Source organism: Podarcis gaigeae (assembly GCF_964106915.1).
Source record: "Podarcis gaigeae genome assembly, chromosome: 2".
Lineage (NCBI taxonomy): Eukaryota > Metazoa > Chordata > Lepidosauria > Squamata > Lacertidae > Podarcis > Podarcis gaigeae.
In genome coordinates this window covers 75942484-75967364 of record NC_139679.1, presented here as the reverse complement: position 1 = coordinate 75967364, position 24881 = coordinate 75942484, and the positions used below count along the sequence as shown (strand labels likewise).

Sequence of the window (24881 nt, the reverse complement as noted above, 5' to 3'; positions counted from 1 at the left end):
ACAACAAGTTTTCTTAATTATCCATTGGCACTGGACAACTCAACTGAAACAACTCACCGCCACCCCTTCTCTCTCGTAGAAGTGGAACCAGAACTGGTTCAACTGCTTGCACCAAGTGATTTATTAAACAGCTTTATCCATTTGCTTTTTCCATTCATAAATTTACTAAGAGAATCTGCACTTTTTTAATGACTTTGTTCATGATGTTCAATTATTCAGCGACTGATTTTAGAGAGCCTGTAAATAATTCACAAACTGTTCCTGTGATTCTTTTTTTGATCCCTGGAGTTCTTCATTCACGTGGCTGATCACACATGAATGCCAGGCTCCAGCGTCAGACATTTCAGTGAGCTTACTAGTAATTTATAGGAAAGGCTCCCCAAACCTTCCCCAAAAATCCTCATTAAATGGTCCTTTAAAGCAATACAGTCCCCTTACGAATGTAGGGTAAAAAATCTCCTGCAACACACCTCAAACCAATGCAGGGCTTTATATTGGGACGCAAAAGCTACTCTTCCTTCTTGCTGGTTGTACCTGCAAGCTCTATACTTCATTCAACAATTGTGCTCACAATGGGGTGATGCTTCCCAAAGCAAGCTGGAAGTATGAATGGCAGAGGCGCATCATTCACATGCACTAGAGATCTGTGACCCAAACAGAGCTCATAAGCACATTTATCATGGGTATTCAATAAGGCACGGCTGCCACTCACATTTTACACTCTTACTGCAGAGGGGAGAAAAAAACATTGTAATGCATTGCCACATAAAATATAGGCTCACTCCAATACTTTTTCAGTATGTATGCAGGGGGAGAAAGTGTGCATGTAATATACATTGCCAGGTGTGAAATTTGTTGTGTGTATTTGTTCTGGAGAAGGAACACAAATTAGAAAGGACCAGCCTAGGGCACTCAGCTGCCTGAGGCAGACCAGCAAATGGGGCCTACACACACACACACACACACACACACACACACACACCGGGGGCGGCAGGTCGGGGGCGGTTATAGTCCTAAAGGCCAGCAAACTGATTTGGGCACCTGAGACAGAAATAAAATCCACAAACACTTCCCCAACAGTATAAAAAAAATACCTAATGATTTTCATTTCTTTTGTGACACCCAAAATCAGCTGCTTGAGGTGGCTGCCTCTCCCTCATTCTGCCTAACGCCAGGAGCAAAACCTGAAGGCACTATTGACAGTGAATGTCCAACAAGCCATACATGCAACAGAAGGACCCTTGACGTGATGATGTTCACCAGCATACACAGGGTTGTGGGTTGATTTTTCCTACACCAGTGTGTACCTTCCTAAAGAGTGCAGTGCATTTGAAATGACTGAAAGTGCTGATCCCAGTTAAGAAATGGAACATGAGCCTGGCTACAGGCACACCTGCTTGATTTATTCATTTGGAAGTTTTATACTACTCTGGCTTTCTGAATTGCACCAACAAGGCAGACTGAAACAGTACAAAACAGAGAAAATACACGTAAGCAGAACTACACAAACAAACCAGCAGCCCTTAGTCCTCTGCTGATGGCAACGGCCAGAGTGAGCTTCTCGTCTGCTCTGAAATCCAAGGGCAGTTGGCAGATGGAGCAGATCTTCTCTGGACAATGGGTAGGGTGCCAGGTTGGTTTTCCCTTTGATGTGACATTCTTCCTGGGAGTTAGGAAGTGCAAGTTCCCAATGACCCTTTGTCCTCTGACCGATGGTGTTCATGGAGCAGTGCCAAATGAAGGCTAACCTGGAGACTCACAGGAGCAGGAGTAATTCTCCCTTTTGTATTTCTTCTGGGTTTTTCTTTTTCCTTTTTCTGTGTAAGGTGTCAAAACCTTACGCCTCAATTCTAATGAAGTTTCATCCATTTACATCTCATATGAAGTTTCTCCTGGACTTAGAAATTCAGGACTCTGCTGATTTTCTTACAATACATTCCACAGCTGAAGACTAGTTTCAGTTTAAAAGTAAATTGCTAGCTTGTGCAAATAGTGCTGTGAGGAAATCATTTATAGGAACAGGAAGTTATATAATTAGGAACGTACATTAGTTTTAAAAGCACAAAGATAAAATGCTATTCTGCAATAGGAGCTATGGCTTAGTCCACAACACATTTTATCGTTGCCAGTTATGCAAAACGGGAGAGCTACACTATTAGAGAACTCCTTGCATAAGGCGAACCCAGTATTAAAGGTTATCACAATGAAAGAGAGCAGAAATAAATATAATGTCATTATCGAAGAAATCTACAGCGCAGAAAAATTAGAGTAGTGTACGGTTCTGGTTATTTTGTTCCAAAAGGTACCAAAAAGTGGGCTTGGTGATAGAGCCCCGTGCATAAGGCCCTGTGTTCATTCCCAGACTTCTCCAGGTAAAGAGCTACAGGGCTAAGAAAAAAATTTGGATCTTGGAAAGGTGCAGATGGTCAAAAGAGAACACTGGGCAATAGACTAATAGACTGATACAGCTTCATAGACATTCAAAAGTTACAGAGAGGACAACTGAAAGGATCAAGGGCACTGTGAAGCATCATCTCAACAAGCACCGGCTAAAGCCTTTGGGTCATTATATAGCCATGAAAAGAAATAACAGAAAATATAGCAGAAGTCAGGGGCATCAACCAAATCAGTAAAATGACATGAGACCAGGAAAACTAGTTTGGAGAAAAAAGGTGAACAAATCTTTAATTCGGACTATGCATTTAATTTAAATTTATATAGCTGCCCATCAATAAATATTCCTTAGAGAGAGGGAGGTGGAAGCTTTCATAATAGATGAAGCATAAGCCCAGTTTTAAAGCACAGCTAAATCTGCTGTTACTGAAAGTTGAACTTGCAAATAGTGCAGTGTGAAATATGGAGTAAGTGGGGGGCGACACAAGAGAACAGCTAAGGAAGCAGTTGGACCCTTGGATGACAAGGGAGTCAAATATGTGCTAATAGAAGATAAGGGGATTGCAGAAAAGCTAAATAAATTATTTGCGTCTGTCTTCGCTGCAGAAGATATATGGCAGAATGCTGTGCCTAACTAAACTTTGCAGGAAGGGAGTATGAGGAACTGAGGCAAATAGTGGCGATAAGAGACAAAGCTCTAGGTCTAATAGACAAAATAAAAACTGCCAAGTCTCCGGTTCCAGGCGGCATCCACTTGAGATTTCTAAAAAAAACCCCTCAAATGTGGAATTTGATATATGTACAAAAATATGTAACATGTCACTCAGATTAGCCTTCATACCAGAGGATTGGAAAGTGGCCAATATAACACCATTTTTTTAAAAGGGATCCTGAGGGGCTCCTGGACACTACAGGAAGCTAGCTTAATAAATGTCACATTAAATGTCATGGGGTCTGAACAGGCAGTGTCTGACCAGGAACAAGACTCTGGGATCATGGTGGACAACTCTATGAAGATGTCAATCCACACTTAGAGTACAGTGCATAATTCATAGAATCATAGAATCTTAGAGTTGGAAGGGACCCCAGGGGTCATCTAGTCCAACTCCCTGCGATGCAGGAATCTCAGCTAAAGCATCCATGACAGATGGCCATCCAACCTCTGCTGAAAAACCTCCAATGAAGGAGAGTCCACAGCCTCCCAAGGGAGACTGTTCCACTGTCACACAGCTCTTACTGTCAGAAAGCTTTTTCTGAATGTTTAGTTGGAATCTCCTTTCTTGTAATTTGAAGCCATTGGCTCGAGTCCTACCTTCCAGAGCAGAAGAAAACAAGCATGTTCCCTCTTCCATGTGACAGCCCTTGAGATATATGAAGTTGGCTATCATATCTCCTCTCATCTTCTCTTCTCTTTTCCATGCTAAACATACCCAGCTCCTTCAACCGTTCCTCATAAGGCTTGGCTTCTAGACCCTTCATCATCCTAGTTGCACACGTTCCAGCTTGTCGACATCCTGAAATTGTGGCACCCAGAATGGGACACTGTGTTCCAGGTGTGGTCTGACTAAGGCAAAATAGAGGCAGTCCAGGAGGACTCTGCTAGGTGTCACGTAGGATCGGGGATGCTGCACGCGGGCACGCAGAGGGTGCCCTCCATTTGATGCAGAGAGCGGTCATTACTTCCCTTGATCTGGACACTACAGTTCAGTGGATGTCAGCTTCCCCACCCCCACCCCGCTGCATCACACTGTTGACTCACATTGAGCTTGTGGTCCACCAAGACCCCTAGATCCTTTTCACAAGTGCTGCTAGTAAGCCAGGTGTCCCCTGGTTTATTACCATAGTACTCCTATACGTTGCTCATGAAGATCCCAGAGGAATCCAGCTGTCCATTGCTGGAGACAAAATGCTGAGAGAAATGGTTTGCTCCCACAAAGCAGTTCTTGTTATCTTAAATATTTGTGCCAGGAAATCAGTCCCTTGCTAAAACTTTATAATTTTTGCCCTTATTTTGGTGCAGTAGCCGGTATACCTCATTCTAAGCAGTCGTTTGCTTGATCAAACAATGGGGTCTGGCCATTACTGTCATCGCCAGTCCAAATCTTCACATTAAGAAATTTCCAAACAAGCTATGTCGTGATTTACAACACTAAATTCTCTGTTTTGTTTCGTTAATCATCACTAATGTGACAGCTTATGGAAACAGAAAAACAGTCTGGAAAGTCAATAAAATATGTGGAACCTAACCAACAAGTGGGTCACTAAACATGTTCTCATGGGCCAAAGAGACAGGAGGAGGATGGTATTTTAACAAGTATAAACGTGTGTGGACATGCTGGCCAGACATTGCTAGTTCTCAAGAACTTGCAACATTACTTCGGGGTGTGGTATTATACTTTGCTTAAGTAAAATAATAGGAGCACACACCCTAATTGTTCAACTGTGTTAGAGCATTAGCTCAATAACCATTGCATTGCAGAATTTATCCCCTTATAACCCTACAGAAACTTAATTACATTGACTCCTACTCTTACCGTACACTTATTTATTTAGACTTTTCAACCTTGCTCGTCTTCGGATGATATGCAATAGTTCATAACCATCTTTAAACCAATTGACAAAAAAAGTAGGAACTCAGGTGGAACCAAGTATGGGCTAAAGGGTTGACATGATCCTACCCCAAACACTCATTGCAAACAATTCCATATCTTTTTCAAAAGATTGCTAAGGCATCACCACCAGAAATCAGAGAATCAATGACATACAACAGGAGTGGGGAACCTCAGTGCTAAGCCTAAATCTGGACCTCCGGACCTCTATCTGACCCTTGGAACAATTCACAGGCCACATCCTGCACTGACCCTGCTTCTCACCCCAAGTGTTTTTGCCTGGCTGAAATGTGTACCTGAACTCTGATATGCCTCTTGCTTGTCTAGATGGGGGACAGAGAGGTGCGAGTAGGGAAGGCCCTTGGGCTGAAAAAATGCTCAGCACCCCTGGTATAAGGGGACTCTTCCACACAACCCTCCAAGGTGTTCTCCTACACAGAAGTCTTCTCAAAATGAACAGATTCATGGGAGCTTCTGTAGGCTTGGCCCATGTGAGCTTCCCAGCAGATGAATAGAGATGGAAATGTTAAAGGCCATCCTATATTATAATTTTCATGCAAGAACTGTGTTAACAGCACTTTGCCACAACATCACAATGTAGTAAAAGCAACAGGTTCCTCTATGGAACTGAGAGATATTGATAAACACAACCATTCAGGCCTAGGTGTGTTTAAATTTGACTGAAATTGTTTCCAGTTACAATTAACAATTTGTATGGGGGGACGGGACTGAAAAACAATGGTGTATTTTCATAGAATCATAGACTTGTAGAGTTGGAAGGATTTAAAACTATTAATTAAAGTATAGATGGATCTTTGACACCTCTATACTAAGAACATGTACACAGCATGTACAAAGCACCAATTGGGTTCAGGCAAGACTGAATTTGGTGGTCCTGGTTGGGCCCCGATTCAGGCCTGATTGCTCCAAGCCTCAAACTAAATTTGGACCTTATACAACCTTGGGATCAGGCAGGGTGGAGGCGAAGTAATCTATGATGCAGACAGAGAGTTCTCACCTGCGTCATCTTCTTCTCCTTACTCACCGCCCCACTGCATGTTTAATATCTCCCCCCCCTTTTTCCCCAAGGTGATCCAGGATTGCCAATCCATAAGAGCCCCAATTCAGTCCGAATTATTCCGATTTGGTTTGGAATTCAGCCTGATTGGTTGCACAGCCCAAAACGTACACCTGTAGGTTATTTAAAACAAACTTTTCTCATGCACATCTACTACTAAGAGGTGTGCTTTCTGTGAATACCAAGAGACCAACCAGAATGCAGTATTATCATCAGCAGTAAACCACAATGATATCATGCCCAGTTTCAAAAAGTGTCTGCCTGAGCAGCTACCACAAATGGAAGTTTTATTCTTCCAGTTCTCTCCTGCAAGTTAAATGCAAAAACAATGAAGAGTCTTGTGTTATCTTAAAGACTCACAAATGTATTATGGGACATGCTTTTTTAGAATGGAGTCTACTTTAGTAGATACATGAAGTAATACTAGTTTATTGATTTACACAATAAGCAAGAGTTACAGTGAGCATGCTTATTACCCAAGGAATAACGATTCAATAAAGTGGTTTCGCACCCTCCTTCCTTCCTTTCATTGAAAGACTACCTTCTCCTCTTGTTCCTCTTCCTTGTCAACACCCTCAGGCCTTGCTAGGAGCATGATCAGATCTTCTTTCGAGGTGGTTCCCCACTGATAAGAAGTATCTAGCACATGCAAGGCCAAATGGAGATGGGCAAACTGTGCGTCTGGCTCATGACATTGCATCCATAGATGAGAAATGTATTGTGAACTCACTACACAAGCTCATCAGATACAAATATCATAACCTCCTCCTTTTCTGACAGTGTGATATATGAACAGCAAAGTCAAGAAGCCTTTTTTATATAAAGAAATTGGAAGCCTTGCTCAAACGGAGAAAAGGACAAATTTTGACACACACAAAATGGAAGGTGACAATAAGGCAAGGAGGGAAGCAAATGCCCCCCTTTAAATATCTCAGAAGCAAGAAAGCAGAATTTTGCCTTTGTGTGTCCTTCCGTGTGCTGCCATTTGCATTTTTGCTGCTGCTCTTTTCCGTATTATCATCATCATCCTCATAATCTGGTATCTAATGTTAGTCAGAGTAGATCCAATGAAATTAGTGGGCATGACTAACTTAAGTCTGCTCAGATCAGAACTTTGTTGGATGCAACCCAATCACTCCCGGAAGAGAAGAAACAGATGCAGGGCTACCATCAGCTCTGCTGGGGAACCAGGATCTTCCCTCCAGCAGCTCTACACCATCAGGATGTAGCAAAGGAAGGAAAGGAAGGGATGCAGGTCCACTCAGAAACAGTGCAGCACTAAAATTTGGTGCCCCTCCACCTCTCGCACTCCATTCTAAATAATAGTTGTGTCGTCCCTGGCAGCACCCCCAAACCTCTATGCCCCCTAAATCTGCCTCTGTCATTAATGCTGCCTCCTATGATGGTGCTCATCTTTTAGTGGGGTGGGTAGGTAGGTCTAGTCCATGGGTAGGCAAACTAAGGCCTGGCGGCCGGATCCGGCCAAATTGCCTTCTAAATCCCGCCCACGGACACTCTGGGAATCAGCATGTTTTTGCATGAGTAGAATGTGTGCTTTTATTTAAAATGCATCTCTCGGTTATTTGTGGGGCATAGGAATTCATTCTTTTCTCTATTTTCAAAATATAGTCTGAGGTCTGAGGGACCTGTGCTGAAAAAGTTTGCTGACCCCTGGTCTTGGTCCTTATTAATATATTGGTGGATGAGGATTTTATGTTAATCTGTCATCATTTTGAATTTTCCTGGCTTTAACATGTTTTTGTATGCTGCATTTTATATTGTCAAGTTGTTCTGATACCTTTTAAAAAAAATAAAAGTGAGAGGCAGATGAAATTTAGTGTTAAAAGAACAAGGATTTTTAACAAGAAACTGGTACCTGAGTTTGCTTATTTCTTCTTCCTTCCCAATCCATTTTCCTTTTGTGTCATTTATTTTAGACTGTAAAACTGTGAGTAGAGGTTGCCCTGCTTTTATTGATTAGTAAGCTACTCCGAGAGGGCCCCCCTTCCTTCTTCTTTTTCTTTTCCTGAAGAGCCAGGGTAAAAATTCCTGAAACAAATAAAATGGTATTGCATGTTTGTTATGTGTCAGTCAGTTGTAGATCTATGATGACAGCAGCTAAGCAGAAGAGAAAGCCTTTCTTGTTCTGCCCTGAAGGGTGTGCCCAGTCACTCAACTGGTTAGATCATCTGTTACCTAAAACTTGGAGAGGAAGTTAGTTCCCATGAAGACAAGGCACTAATGATGGTGGTGAAAGCCAGGTAATGTGTGGGCAGGAGCTATTCAGTCTCATAATGAGAAGCATCATAATTTGGCTTTTGCTCTCAGCACTCATTCCTCCGCTTTCACTGCTGATAGACCTGGATAATAGCACTCATCTAGCTTAACAAGCATGCGTCTTCATTGACCTACAAGTAAAAGAGGCCACTCCCTTGGAGAAAGTGTTCCAGCTAAGATAGCAGCTTTGCATAGATGCCAAGAGCATTAGTGGAGGAAAAGTACCTTCATGAGGAACAGAATCTTGTTTCATGTAAATAATAATAATGACAATTTGTACATCCTGAAAATAACATTCTTAGGTCACAATGGATTATAACTCCAGCATGCTAAAACAGCCTCAGGGTGGGGTGGGGGCTTTGCAATGTAAGATTTTTGAATTATATATATATATAATGTATAAAATACATTGATTTAAAAATTCAGAATGTGATGGTTCAAATGTAAATTCAAAAAGTCATGAGCTTTGGGTGGTTTCTTGGTTAGATCACTATTATAAACCATTTAAGACAACATTTCCTGGTTGTTTAACAATGTTGCCACCCATTTAATGTCTAATTAAAAGGGACTCAAGCAGATTCACATCCCACATTTAAAGCACGTTAGATGCAGATTTAACACAGGTGTCTCCTCCAAAGAATCCTGGGAATTGTAGTTCACATAGCCACACTCCCCAGCACCCTTAATGAACAGAAGATTCTTTGGGAGAAGCCATGTGCTTTAAATGTGTGTTGAATGTGCTTTAAATCATAGAGTTGGGAGACACCCCGAGGGTCATCTATTCCAACCCCCTGCAATACAGGAATTTCAACTAAAGCACGCATGGCATGGCCATCCGGCCTCTGCTTTACAACCTCCAAGAAGGAGAGCCCACCACCTTTGAAGGGAGTCAATCCCACTGTCAGACAGTTCTTATGTCAGAAAGTTTTCCCCATGGAAATCACCATGACCGCCTCCCTTGTTATCTTATAATGCCACCTGAGAGATGCTAGATTTGAGTTCTGGTGAGTTCCAGCTGAAAAAGTCCTGTTTAAACACCATATTATTTTGGTTGACAGATTTGTTTCGTTGATTGTTGTGTAAACCACTTTGTGACTATCCATGATGAAAAGCGTTCTATAAATAAGAATAAATAAAATTTCCTCATCCCCACTCTGTAGCTGCCGCACAACACGTTTCTGAGGAGAGTCTTTTCAGTGTGTGCAGGTGGAAGGAGACGGTGGAAAATCCAATATCTGGAAGCGCCCCAAGTCCCAGATATTCAGACCTGAACTGGAGGGAATTTTACCTTTTTGGTCTGTCTCTGTTTGAAACTTGGCTATCTTTCACAAAAGAGTGGCCGGTCTTTCCTTGTTTCAAATATCTGCAACATAGACCATTGGTTGTGGTTTTTTTGGGTGTCCCCCTTCCTCTTTCAGATTCATTTCCCAGTGACAAACTCAGCCCCAGGAAAGGCAATGTCTTTTCTGAGAAATGCTCCATACTTGACATATTGTCTATTATGCAGTAGCTTGAGTCAGCTTTTGGATGAAAATGGGGGGGGGGGGAACGTTGCTTCATCTGCCTTAAATAACAGCCCCCACTCCACACCCTTCAGATGTCTACATGCTTCCATTAACAACAACAACAAAGATATCTCGGTGCATAAATAATCTCAGGAGAGTTTGAGTCCTAAAGTGGGTTATCAGTACATGTTTGGGCACACACTGAAGTCAGCACAAGTTAAGAAAGACGAACACCTCCTACGCAAACTGGAGACAGAGAGGAAGCAGCAGAAGGTTTGCACCAGATGAAGAGACCTGTCGGAACAGGACTGGACAAACTCAGTGGGCGGAAGCCATCCAGTGAGCCAAAATGAGGCAATGTCGTCAGCAGTATGCTGATGACACTCAGCTCTATTTCTCCTTTACATCTGCAGCTGGGGCAGTGGAACTGCTGGACCTGTGTCTTGCCTCAGTAATGGACCTGATGAGAGCCAACAAACTGAAGCTCAGTCCAGATAGGACTGAGGCACTGTTAGTGGGTGGTTCCCTAGACCTGATGTGCGGGAGGTTGCCTGCTCTTGATGGGGTTACACTTCCTCTGAAGGAGCAAGTTCATAGCTTGGGGGTACTCCTGGATCCTTTGCTGACACTCAAGGGCTGAGGTGGCCTCAGTGGCCCAGAGTGCCTTCCATCAGCTTCGGATGGTGGCCCAGCTACGCCCCTATCTGGACAGGGATAGTCTAACTACTGTTGTCTATGCTCTGGTAACTTCAAGGTTAGATTATGGCAATGTGTTATACATCAGGCTGCCTCTGAAGACGGTTCGGAAACTTCAGCTAGTGCAGAATTCAGCGGCAAGGGTGCTCACCGGAGCAAGATGGTTTGAGCATATTACACCAATCCTGGTCTGACTGCACAGGCCTGGGCCTCATTCAAAGTGCTGGTTTTGACTATAAAGCCTTAAACAGCTCGGGGCCACAATACCTCCAGAACCGCCTCTTCCCATACCCAGACCCTGACATCATCTTCTGAGGCCCTTCTTTGTGTGCGGAGGTCCGGAGGGTGGCAACATGAGAACGGGCTTTATCTGCAGTGGCTCCCCGTGGAATGCTCTCCCCAGGGAAGTTCGCCTTTATGCACCTTTATGTGCCAGGCAAAAACGTTCCTTTTTAACCAGGCCTTTGGTTGATTTGATTGACATCCTATGCCCTTTTAAAATGTGGGTTTGGGGGGGGGGGTTAATGGGTTGTTGTGTTTAATTTGATTATGTATTCTGTGGTTTTATATTTTGATTTTATTCTGTGAACCGCCCCAATATAGGGCGGTATATAAACTCAATTAATAATAATTAATAATAAGTGGGGAAAGAGTTAATGGCTACTAAGTGCTGTACTTAAAAACTCCAAATGTCACAGACTCAAACGTTTTCTCCCAAAACATTAAAGGAGTCTTTTGTGACCTGCAATGCAGGATGGCTGGTAAATGACACATATGTTGATTAGCTAAGCATGGACATCAGTGGAGAAAGTAAAGAATTTAAAGTAGCTGAGTGTGTCTCCCCAACCCTCCAGAGAAAAACTAGAAGCAGAAAGAGGAGTTCCTACTCTGACCAGCTTGACACAGCAGTCCTGAGGTCAGTCTGACCAGGATTGCCCTACACAATATTTCAAAAACAGTGGACCATGGCAAATTACAGACAACTTCCCAAACTCTCATCAGGTTTCAAAGAATCATTCTGAGTACCTTCTATTGTAGGCACTGCAGTTTACCTCTCACAGAATTCCCATTAATCCTGAACAAACTACAGTGCCCAGAATTCTGGATGGGTGGGTGTGGGTGTGCTTTGAATGTCATTTAAAGGTATCATATGCATGCAAGCTCAACTGTACCTTAATTTTCAAAAGAGTTGATTGTGCAAGGCAATTATAAGTTTAAAAAAGCATTATAGCATGGGGGAAAGACAGTGGGGTGTCTGCAAAAATAAAGGCTGAGGAAACAGGCTGCAATTTTCAGGAAGAAGGGAGGGGGGAGAGGGAAAGAAAGCCCAGCTGATAAACTGCTCATAGTATCTCTCTGTTGACAAGTAAAATAACCTAAACTGTGACCAACAGAAACCCAGGAAGAGGAGTTTATATGACCAGTTCATATGCTACAATAAGGGAGGAATCCGATGTCACACTCTTCTGATTGTTTTATCAGCACAAGCATCCCAGCTGGCCAGACGAAAGAATCCCACCTTTCCTCCATCTGTGTGCTGTTCTGGGGGTTCTCCTGAGCCTTCCTAGAACCAGTTTCAACGGCATAGGGGAGCATGCAGGGAAAGGAGAGGGGGAAACTCGTTGCACCAGGACAGATATGACACAGATTTCCTTCATATTCACATATGCTGATTCAACATGCACAGGCACAAATGATAAAATAATGAATTTGGGTCAGTTTCCGCCCTAGTGGGAGCCGGCACAATGCAATGGACCTTTCTTCCGAATTCCCCCCAAGCTCTGAGGCATCAGGAGAATGGGGGAAGGAGAGGGAAGACAGATCACAACAGTGCAAAGCTAAATTCCTACATATAATTTGAATGGAAATACAACTCACCATGGTGGGAAGACTGTGACCAGGTGGCTTCCCTCCTTCTTGTCTTTCGTCATTACATTGGACTTGGGCTAGACGGGCCTTCAAACAGAGGGGTCATTTAAATACCGATAAGTGTTGTCTACCACCATAAATGGAAAAATTAATCAGATCCTCTGTGTTCTGGTGAATGACTGAAGGTGTCCATATCTTCCAGCTCTGAAAAATTAGCCGGATATGACATGTATCTTAGTTCTGCACGCTAGGAATGCCAGTGTTTAATAGGGTTGCAGCTCACACGTGAAAAGACAACATGATTCTAAAATTCAAACATACACTCCACACCCAAAGCACACACTGTTGGGTAATTCAACATCAAGTGCCCTAAAGTACTTTCTTGATGACCACACTGCCAGTATGGGAGGGGGCTGAATTCTTAGCCTCTGGGGCATCCAGTGGTTTTTGAACAGCTGTTGTATTAATCTGGTTTCATAGATCTGATATATAGCAAAGAGAAGTTTTCTGTTTTCCACACTTCACTGGATATTCTCTTTGTTTCTCTTCCTGCCTTGGCAACTGTACGACAGGTTGGGAGTTTAGTGGAAAGTTTCTTATAGAAGATAACCGTAACCTGCGATGTATGCTAAGTGCTTTTGAAGAATTCTAGGCCTTTGAGTTGAGGTGTCAGGCACCGAGCCAGCTTTTCAGGGAAGGTAGTAGCCTCACCTAATCAGATTATCATTCCAAAAGTGAAAACAAAGGAATAGAGACAGGAACTAGCCAAACCCTTCTATTAAGTGTAGCTGCTCTATAAAGCTCATTCCAAAGGGCTGTCATTTAGATATATTATGAATGCAGGGCAGGGAGGGACATGTCAAACCAAAACAAAGACTCTGAGGATTGACTCTGAATTATGCTCTTGCACTCACAGTTTCCTCTTACTTTGTGATAAACCAGAAATGCACCAGACACAGTAAACATCAAAATAATTTAGATTTCGGGGCTAGAGTTTGTACCCTCTTAGGTGGGTTTTCCACAGCTAATTTTTACTAGTTTTTTTGGGTTAGGTACAATCCCTTATTGCTGTCACTTTACACTTCATGCCTCTGATGAAAAGGACTCTATGGTGTCATCAGGAAGGGACATCATTGCGGGTTAGTATAGGGAAATTTTTAATGTTTGATGTCTCACTGTGTTTTTAATACTTTGTTGGAAGCTGCCCAGAATGACTGGGGCAACCCAGTCAGATGGGCGGGGTACAAATAATAAAAAATAGTAGTAGTAGTCGTTGTTGTTGTCTCAGCTCTGTTAATAATCCACAAATGGATTGCAGGGTTGCAATATGTCCATAATTTCCTGGACATATCCAGAATACTGCAGCCTTAAGCAGTGTCCGGGCAGATGTAAAGAAAAGGAAGGAACATTTTATCTATGTGCTGGGAATGCAAATGCATTAAAAAATATTAGGAATGATATACAATGAATTGAAAAAAATGTTTAAAATGAATTTTGTTAAACATCCTGAAGCCATTTTGTAAGGTATCTCAAATCAAGAGTTACCAAAAGAAAAATGGACATTATTTATGTATGCTACAACAGGAGCAAGAATCTTGATTGCACAATACTGGAAGACAGAAGAAATACCATCAAAGGAACAATGGCAAGAAAAACTGATGAACTATGCAGAATTGGCTAAGCTAACAGACAAACTACGAGAGAAGGACAAAAAGGACTTCAAAAGAGTCTGGAAACCATTTACAGTTTTTTTGCAGAAACAACAGAATGGACTGGATTCACTGGCAGGATTTGAATAAACGTTCACAATTTCATCTGAGTAACAGATATTTTAGAGAAATGATAAGGGATTTTATTTTTGTGTAGGAAAAGCAGGATACAATAAATAAAAATAAATAACTCAGCAGAGGGGGAGTTGAGGGAAGTCTAGAGGGGGGGGAGGAAGGATAATTGTATATAACATGATGAATGAGATTTGTATCATTATTTGTTATAAAATTCAATAAAGCAGTGTCAGGGCAGAAAATGTCCAGGAAAATCCGGATGTATGATGGCAGTGTTGTTTTTGCCAATTTTCCTCAGGAATGGCTCAAAAATGTCCAATTTCTTTTGCAAAAAAACACACACCAAAAATAACCAAAACCCTCAGCAACTTTTCTGTCCAGATTTCCCCTTTTTGAAATATGGGAACCCTAGTATTGGGGGCTTTAGTAAACTGAAAATATACTGTTGTTTAGCAGCTATATGCAAAAAGCAAATCATGTTACAGCTATAACTATCGTGATATGTTCATTTCAAGCTACTCATACATTTTTACGAGGGCTGGCCTATCCATGAGGCAAAGTGAGGCGATCACCTCAGGCGGCAGGATTCACAGGGGCGACAGATCTTGCCTCAAAGAAACGCATCACACGCTCGTTGGAAGTCAGATCTGCCGCCGTCTTGGTAACGCCCACCCAATGCTGCCTCTACAGTGGTCTCTTGGTAAATAGGAGGCACTGCTGGTTTCCTCCCACACTCTAGGGAGGAAATGGGCAGGGAGTGCCCTCTGGGGTCTTCTGCACCAGCCAAGTGTGGTCCAGAGTGGGCTCCTTTCCTCCAACAATGGCCTTGAATCCCAGTTCAATTGTCAGGTAAGGTTGACTTGATTCTCCCCATTGTTCCCAGTGTAGATCTTCACTCACCAAAATTGGGGGGGGGACCATTTTGTAGGTGCCAAAATGTATTGCATCAGCCCTATTTTTTACCCCTTGTTTACTTCTTCAGTAACATGGCTGTATCAACCCCATTTTTTCAGTAGATGCCTTATACCACATTCTTCCACAAACCATAATTCTCTGTTCAGTTTACACAGTTTCAAGAGAACAGAGGACGCAGTCCTTAAAGTATTTCCTTTCACTTTTCCAACTAATAAACAGATTAACGTTTATATCCATTTTGCAAGGAAAATGTGTCTGGAGCCCTACTAAAATATTTATCACTCACTTTTCTTTTCTTTTTTACAGCCGCTTTATTTTTAATGCAAGCCTCATGGGAATTGGGTCACGTGAAATTCAGCTGCAGATTCCCCTGCATGATATAGTATTACCAGATTTGGTTCTATAATCTTTGAGAGTGCTAGCTGGATTAGCAAGCCGCTGCACTGCTTAGCCCCTTTTCAGAGCTGCAAGCTAGCAGATACTTTTGGCGACATTTGGGCATGTGAAAATGCAACTCAGCCACATCCTCACACAGGCAAGTGTAGAGCCCTGGGCCTACTCTAGACAACCTCCTGTAGCCACAGAGGTAGCTTGCAGCTTCAAACAGGAGGCTTTTGCTTAGAAAACATGAGAACGACAAATACATTCTGTCTTTTGCCTGGCCCTCCCCCTGCCATCCTCTCTGCCTTCTGTTCCTGGTCTCTTCCACTATTCCATCAAGGTCATGTAATCTTCTGCCTGGCTCTTTGAAAGGAAATTATTAAGACCCAGAGCCAACCCCCAGCTACCATCAAACGATGGGTTTGCTTCCAGGTTGGGAGAGAATCCTCTAAGGCAATGTGTATGTTTGTGTGTCTCTCCTGCTTTGATCTTAACAGAGTACTAACATTCAAGTCATACCACTTGTGTATTGCATTGTTCTGTATTGTGGCTGGCTATGATTCTGCTTCACTGAGCAGTAAGCATGTGCAGCAAATATGCCGCATTCTGTTAACCTCTGTACATTTTGTTTATAGCATGAAAAGGAAGCAGGCTGTGAAAGCTGTGACAACCAAATGCATAGGGTGAGTGAAGAAGGAAGGCAGGAATCTATGCCTGAGCTGTCACTGGACACACTCCTCTGTTTATTTTTCTGCTTCCCCCCTTGTTGGTTCCATGCTGCAAAGGAGAGGGAAGATTTGTTTGTTTGCATGCTCTGCCCATGCATACAGCAATCTTGCAGAAGATAAACAGGTCTAGTCTTAAGTCAGTGCCTGGATATGAAACCACTTTGGAATAGTGACCATATTGCGCTCAATGGAGGAAAGGAGAGGTATAAGCTATATATAGTATTTGTCGTGCCAACTGAAGTAAACAGGAATACAATGGAAATACATTATCTCATAGCACCAAGAGAAATTAGACTGCAACATCCAAAATAACAACCCCCAAATGCAAAGGAATATAATAGCAAACTTACCACACCAGAGGAAATACATCGCCTTCACCTGGAGGTTACAAGTTGCCACAGAAGGGAGACCACGTTCCCATGGGCGTTTACAAAAAGCCTTAAAATACATAAGTTGAAGATCTTGACAGAGAGTGTGCCAGCCCCAGATAAACTGTATTTTAAATTAAAAAACGTAAGTAGAAAAGCAATCAAATGTTTGGCATTCCATGAATCCTACACAACAGCTCCACTTCGTACCTCTTCCCTAGTTATCATAAATTATGAGGCCATTGCAGTAGCACTGGAACATCTCAACAATTTATCAACACTCACTGTGTGTACTATTCCCCACCACCACCGCTGCTTGTCAACTCTCCAGCAGAAGAACTGGTGCCCGTAGAGCGGTTATCACAATGACATGCTGTGAAATTGGCAGAGGAATGCGACTCCTACCAGAGTTGGCCCATGCCATTTTATTGCCCTCAGAGGCGGCATGTGCGGCAAGAGGCACATCCCAGAATAGTGAGGGGCTGGGAGACACACATCTCGAAGCATGCACCGTTTCAACGGTAACCCCTAAAACATTGTACCGGCCCTAGCAATTGGTTGTGTTGTTTGCACTCGGGCCCATTTGACCATGCGTACATCTCATCCAGGGATGGGGCACCTCATGGCCCCTCCAGCCTTCTCTATTTGGTCCTCAGGACACTCCCAAATCCATACACCCTCCTGGACTACACCCCTCACCAGCTCTACTTTGAACCTTCCTTGAATGTTTTCATCTGTCCTTGAACTCTGATAATGCTTCTCGCTTGCCTGGATGAAGGACAGAGAGCAGGTGTGGATGTACAGCCAATGGTACAAAGGCAAAACCTGTGTTTATTTGCCTCACCCACCACTGACATGTGGCCCCGGAAGGTCACAGGGAAGGCAAAATGGTCCTCAAGCTGATAAGAGTTCCCACATCTCTCCCACATAACCTAGTTTACTAGAGCCTAAGTTACTCATCATTACGCCCAGGCCTTTGCAAAGCTTGCCTGAGGCCCAGGGCTGGAGTCCCATAGGAATAAAGTTATAAACTCAAACAAAAAAGCAGCCAGTCTGGTTACATAAGCTGGCAGGACCTCTTGGCCAGCTTAGGCCTCCAAGGCCCAGGGCAAGTGTACCTGGCTGCCCCAACCGCTCTGCCTGGGCCTGATGACGCCTGTATCTTTCTCTGGGAACTCCCTAGGCTGCATTGTTCCCAGCGGTCACAGCAGACATCCTGGCGACCCACCCACCCAAGGGATGTGCGGCCCACCGGCAGGTCCTGATCCCTCCCTCGGGAATCCTCGCTACGGCCTAACGGCAGCAGCACGTGCAATATTGCTCGGCAGAGGCAGTGTTATCTGCATCAAAATGTCATCCCTTCGGGGATGTAGTGAATAATTATCCGAGTAACAACAATACAAAGAACAAACAAGAGACAGCAGGAGGAAGCGGAGCGGAAGAGTAAATGCCACAGCCTGATAAGGCTTCCTGCGACATGCACGTTTCCCACATGGGCACCGCAAGCCATGCTGCTTTTCAGGATGGCCTGCTTACCCATTTGCTACAGCAATAGAGATTAAGAGATAGGTCTGAAAGGGAGGGCAAGGAGAGGAATGGAGGGCTGCCCGTCACCCTCACGTAGCACAGCCTGCCTTCCTCACGATCTGCTCGCTGCCAGGAGCTATCTTGACAATCATCTCCTCCAACATCCTGAAGGGAGCTAAGATTAGGATGTCATATTGGGGCTGCGAAATCAAAGAGTGACGCTGGGAGGGGAGACAACAAAGCAGCGTATCGTAAGCTTAAAAGGTACCAGGGAGTCGGTGAGAATAACGTCGAGGAAGGAAGGAGACAAACCTTTTCAAAACATCCGTGGCAGGCAGGCAGGCAAGAGGTGAAGGGCACAGGGAACAAGTTGGTAAGGTGGGTAGGGAGCCCCATAATAACCCCAGTGAAAGCGAGGGGCGGGTTCTCTGGATGAAAGAAATGGGGATTTCTGAATGAGAAGTTACATTTGCCCCATTGGATGCCACAGTGACTAATTATACTGGGATTAGAGGAGGAAGCCTTGTGGGAAAGAAAATAAGTGTCACTGGCTAGAATGAGTTTTCACTTTAGATTGTGTTCTCTGTGGCTCCTTTCCAGGACCAGGGAATTGCTTTGCAGTCAAACCACCTTGGGCTGTTATCCTATTATCTCTTATAGGCTAGGCAGGGTCAGGCCAGGCCAGGTAAGGAGGCCAGCAAATTACTCCCAGATAGAAAGAATGCCATGCTGGTTGCACAAATGAAAAAAAAAAAAAATTCTTAGTGGAATACATTTGCAGGTTCAGATCCAGAGACCTCCCCCCTAAGTAAATTCACACTTGACTCAAAGTTTAGGTTTGTTTTTTGGCAGAATTTAGGCCACAACTTTATTGATTACAGAAGGTGAGTGGTTGCATAGGCTCTGGTTCGACTGGCTCCCTGCACCCTTGCAGGCAGCACTGACCCAGGGCACCAGCGTAGGTCAGCCAAGGGTGAACACTTGGGTAGGCGAAAAGCTGGGAACAGACTATGTTCACCACCCAGATGCCCCCCTGGACTCAGGCACGGGCACAACCCCCTCTTGGGGGTTGACCAAACCAGTTGAGTCCCTGGATTCCTTAACGGAATACCCTTCACATAGGGATGGCGAGACCTCTCTCCCATCCCTATCACCTGAACCAATGCCTATCCGCCACACAAGCACCATGCTCGCTACCAACCACTCACACCTGTAACCAATCCCTTAACCCCGCTGGCACGGAGGTATAGAGCAGCCCATTGGCATGGCCTTATCCACATAATACGCTCCATCCAGTTGGAAGCCAAGCAACTTAAAATCAAGTGGATGGACAGGAAGTAAGTGGAACGCAGATTCCACCTCACACTTCCCAAAGCTCCTGATCAGCTTGACCGCTTGGTCGAAGGTGGCATACCTGACAGAACACAACTCAGGAGGGATAGCATCATTTACTGATGTACTCTGTGGGTAAGATAATTTTATTTTTTTTGTGAAAAATTAAGGCTTTATTGCAAATTCAAAAAAGAGAGAAGACATTTCCGTATCAAAAAGAGGGCATCCGGTTGCTGGAAGGGGGCAGACAGTCGGAAATGGTCACCTTGCTATGTTGCAGTGCCAATCTCAGCCAGGAAAGGAGACAATTGCCGTTATTCGCTGCTCACATTCACCCATTGGTCCTGGGGGTTGTCACTGGAGGTCATCTCAGCACTGGGGTCGCAGGATGGCAGGAGCATTCTGCTCTCCGGAGCAGGGCTGGTGGGATTCGTGCCCGGGCTGTCCCCGCCACTGTCAGGCACCTCCTTGTCTGGCTGCTCACTCCCGTCCCTGGAGCAGTGGGGGTCCAGGGCCTCCTCCCCTGCACCATTTTCCTTCCTTGGATCCTCCTGCTGAGCTGGGTCTTCCTTCAGCATCAAAAATCAATCTTTCTTCTCCACCTCCAAATTAACATCGGTGTCGTTCTGAGATTTGTATTCTTCGCTGTCCATCTCAGAGATGGTAGACTCATAAGTCAGGTCCTTGGGATCATCTTCATCCGGTAGTTCTTTCTGGAGAAGCTCAGCCCAGGAGAGTTCCTCCTCTAGAGTAACACCGTCCTTTTTCCTTTTGTTCCCTTTGCCTGATGGGTGGATGGAATGTCTCTTTGGGGACCAAATCCCGTTCCATGACGTTCAGATATCCGAAAGCACGCTGGAACCTCAGAGGAGCAAAGGCAAGGATGACACGTGCTACGGTTCCCAGCCGCTTCTTGACGTGGTGCACAGGTCAATCCAGAGACTGTGCCAGGGATCCTTGGCCAGTGGGGGTCCCTGCAGGGATGGCAAGCTGAGCCCAGGGGAGGAACTTGCAAAGGAACTGGAACAGATACATCAGCAGATGACAAGGGCTTCTTGCAAACCAGACTGTCCCCGGCATGGAAGTCTGTGCCAGACGCCTTGATTCCTTCTGCTCCATTGCATGGAAAGCAATGGGGACAAACTCTGATTCAATTCGTGGGTAAGATAAATTGTGAATTAAATGAAATTCCCCAGGGGCACCACACCCAACGGCGAAAGGTGTAAATCTGAGTAAGGAGGGCACTCAAATGGTCCAGCCATCCTTCTCAACACTAGTTCCTTCCTGATCTTTTTCCTGGCTATATCAGGCATCTCTCTCACTGATTTTTGATTTTGAACTTTCGTGGACCTAGGCCGGAATGAAAAGAAGGGGGTTTTCCGCCCGCAAACAAATACCCAACCAGCCTTTCCTCAAAAGGGCACATGGAAATCAATATTGCAACGAGGAGGGAACTCTCGATGCAGCAAAATTAGTCAAAGCACGAAAGCACCCAGAGAGCGACAAACGCAAATTGCCCAAGTCACGTTGGCTGAAAAAACTCCAAAGCTGCAACCACAGCCAAATTACAGGGACACCAGCCGCTATAAGAGCGGGGCGGCAAGCTCCTCAACCGGGAGCGCTCAGAAAAGAGAAGGAGAAGGGGGGGGGGAGAAGACAACTGAAAAGGGGGAAATTAACGAAGGGATTAACAAAAGGGAAAGAATAACGGAGAGAAATCACCAAGACGATCCACTGAAGGTAAGTCTCTTGGCTGCACAGAGGACACGCTGCTAGCTTGTTCCGAATGCATGAGCCAAAAGAGGAAGCTCTGGGTAACATGCATAGGTCCCTCGATCCATTTAGACTGCGCCCCATTGGCCAGATTGAAGCCAACATCAAGGGACCTACCATTTGGGTGTTGTGTCTGACCAATCCAACCCACCCACAACACAGGAGGTCAGTCTCCAGGTCTCACTGTAACACATGCCCTCTTCTAGGGAGGATACAATTTATTAAGCCAATTAAAATATCACAAAATAGTGCTCAGGTTTTAAGAGTTCTCCCGCACTCTTCATCAGAGCAATGGGAAGGAGTGGGGAGAGAGAGGTTTTGTTGTTGTTTTTTTGCTTGAGAGTGATGCCATGAAGTCTGTATCTGGCCACAGTTTAAAACATGGATCCAATTTCACTGATGCCCTGTCCCTCTCTCTGCACCAGCCAGTCAAGCGGTAGTGACACTGGTGTTGGGAGACCAGCTCCACAGTGCTGCCCCACCATGCTGGGTGCTACTGGGTGCTAGGCAGGTATCAGGTTGCCCCGAGGCCTGCAGAAAACAAGAAGCACAAGAATGACTCTGATTCCCTATCACTAAAAAACACAAGAACTGGCTGTTATCCAGGTCTGTTTCCATGCTTATTGTAGGTGAGACATACAGGTTCCTGGAGAGCTGAAAAACTGGAAACAAGAGAAATTAGGTAGTCCTTATACTATCAGGGCTGGCTGAGACAGAACAGGAAATGGTGTGCCCTCCCCAAAAAAGCACCCCAAAGATGACCAGACTATCTGGATTGCTAAGACCAAAAATCCCATGTGCACCATTCCATGGGACCTCAAATACTGCCAAAACAAACTCAGTCTGCATATACCCCATACATTTAAAGCATATGACTTACCCCAAAGAATCCCAGAAACTGTAGTTGCTTCTCAAGGAGCTATAATTCCCAGCACCCTTAACAAACTACAATCCCCATCATTCTCTGGGGAAAATCATGTGCTTTAAATGCACATGTAGCCTAAGAGTTTCCTGCCCTTTCATAGTTAAAATCAACCACCTGAGGCAGCCATCTCTGTCTGCCTAAGAGCAGGGCCCACTTCTTAATTCTGCAGACCAGATCCCCTCATACAAGGCGCGTGTCACCCACATGCAGTTCAGGCTGATTTTCCCCATCTTCAAAATGTCTACACATCAACTCCAGAATTTGACTACTGTTATATAAGTGTATGATGGTGTTGTCTATTCAGAGGAAGGTGTTCAAAACCCACACTTTGCAATCCTCATTTTCTCAAGCACATTTTCCTGCACAAAGAGAGTTTGCCATATATTTTTCAGACGTGTCTCCACGAGAGGCAGAAATTCAACAGCCACTGCTTTTTTCTACCATAGAGACTCACTGTTGTGTGGCATACAATAGAATGATGATGATGATGATGATGATGATGATGACGACAATGATGTGATCAAAGCTTCAACTATTGAATTTCTGCCTGTCATATGGTTCTACGTTGCCAGAAGCTGGGTGGGTAAAATAGCTGTCAACTAGTGTCAAATCAGGAGCAGATATGCCCTAAGAAGTGGACCTGACATGCAGAGGACTTCACAGGAAAGAGATGTGCAAGATCAATTTCAGGGGAACTGCAGAGGAACAGGAATTGCAATCCCACATCCTGTCAGCCTCCGCCTCTGGCTTGCATCACATCTGAAAAGCATAGCTGCATACATACCAAACATTTAAGGCACATTTATAGCACTTTAAGAGTCATGGCTTCCCCCAAAGAATCATGGGTACTGTAGTTCGTGCCTCACAGGGTTAGAATTTCAAGCACCCTTAACAAACTACAGCTCCCAAGATTCTTTGGGGGAAGTCATGTACTGTAAATGTATGGTTTGTACATAGCCTAAGACTGCCGCATGACCACTCTTCCAACAGTAGCCCAACACGGGTCTATTTATGGTGTTTTCAGCCATGTCCCTGTCTACCAAGCAAAGCTGGGAGGGGGGGCAAGGGGGAAGAAGCCTCAAAGTAACCAAGAGGGCCTGTGATCTCAATCCAGCACCTTCACGTGCAGCACTTCACAACAAGCATGTGCCAGTCTCCTATAAATACAATGTGTTGATTAGCAGAACTATTTACATGCTCTCATGTTTTCAAGGCTACAAATGTGTGCGTGTGTGTGGGAGGTGGAGGAAACCAGGCCTGCTACCTTAGAAAACCAAGAATTGAAATGTAGTGTTCATATTAAGATTGTACTTCCTATACAGTATTCGTTTCCCCTCAGCTACAGCTACAACGTGGAAGGCAGGCTCAAAGTCATGTTTTGGCAATCAACATTTCTGTGTTACATGTCAAATAGCTAGATGCTTCTGCATGTTGGAAACGCTCAAATAGTGACTGCCACCATGTCAGCTTTCAGAGAATTCCAATTCTGAATGCTACTGCATGTCAGGCTGCGTCATCTATTGGTGTCAGATATTGGCAAAAGCCGACTTCCATGTCAAATAGTAAGCTATAGCATGCCAGCTACCGAGACAGACTACTTCTCAACAAATACTATTGCATGTTTACTGCATTTCTCTTTTCTCCTGCCCCATTGGTCTCTCCTTACCCTCATTTCTCAGCCACCCTTTCGTTTTTTTCTTTCCTCACAAATAAGCTCCTCTGCATCCCATCATCACCTTTTCTCTAGTTGCCCCATATAATCTTCACTCTCTTTCCTCCTCTCTGCACCATTATAGGTTTAGGCTGTTTTTTATTAGTTTAGTTTAATTTAATTTATATGCCGCTTTTGGATGGTAGGCCGTGCCCAATGAGACTCGTGTTACACAAATATCAAAACGGAACACAGTTAAAAACAATTGTTGCCAAAATATAAAAACAAATAAGGCATCATCAACAAGTCACACTTAGTACTGCAATAACAGAATCCAATGCAAAATCAGGATCAATATTAACAATTTAAATAAATAAATCTCTAACCCACCCACCTGACTATCCAACAAGTGTCCGAGGCCCAGCCTGACATTAGCAAGCATGAACAGTAAAAGGCCTCCAACACATAATCAATAACACATGAAATGTCCTGATTTAATGAAAACTGAAGTACCGCAGCCAGAAATCCTGCAAACCCTCTTTTAGCCTTCAAGGCCCATGTCATATTTCCCAGGAGTGACTTAAGCGTGCAAAATTTCACTTCCTCTTCTCAGGGGTAAATTGAGCAGCCCTCGCTCAACCTCATTTTACCCCCATAAGGAAAACTCACCCACCCTGCAGAAAATATCCCACCCATTAATAGGTCCCAGTGTCGCCAAGGCCTCAGCTCCATCACCCTCTCTTCTCTTACCCACTTTTCTGTTCCCCATCTCTCAGCTACCAACCCCCATTTTTCCTGCTTCAGCCTTTATTGCGTTTCTCTCCGCCCCTCCCCAACAAGCTTCCTTCTCACTAAACATGGCAACACGTATACACAAAACATTCACAATACCAGCAATTCCTACACAGTGAGGGACACTCAGACAGAGGTGGGTCATTCATGCAGCTTGGCTGGCTACCGTAGGCCAGAAAAACCAGGGCCACAAAGCGCTCTTTCCTGTGACGGCTAGGGCAATACCACTCAATTCCAAAGGTAAGGATCCTGAATGAGATCTAGCCACGTCAAAAAT

At 44.3% G+C, this 24881-nt stretch overlaps 1 long non-coding RNA gene across 1 annotated transcript in view; it reads right to left on the bottom strand.

Annotated features, from left to right (window-relative positions):
- Positions 1–16723, bottom strand: part of LOC310838867 — a 79802-nt gene extending 63079 nt beyond the window's left edge. Inside the window, exons 1-2 of the long non-coding RNA XR_014561188.1 lie at positions 16587–16723; positions 12438–12632 (exon numbers count right to left, since the gene is read on the bottom strand). This is a non-coding gene — a long non-coding RNA (uncharacterized lncRNA). The remainder of the gene's footprint in view (positions 1–12437; positions 12633–16586) is intronic.
- Between the last annotated feature and the right edge of the window lie 8158 nt (positions 16724–24881).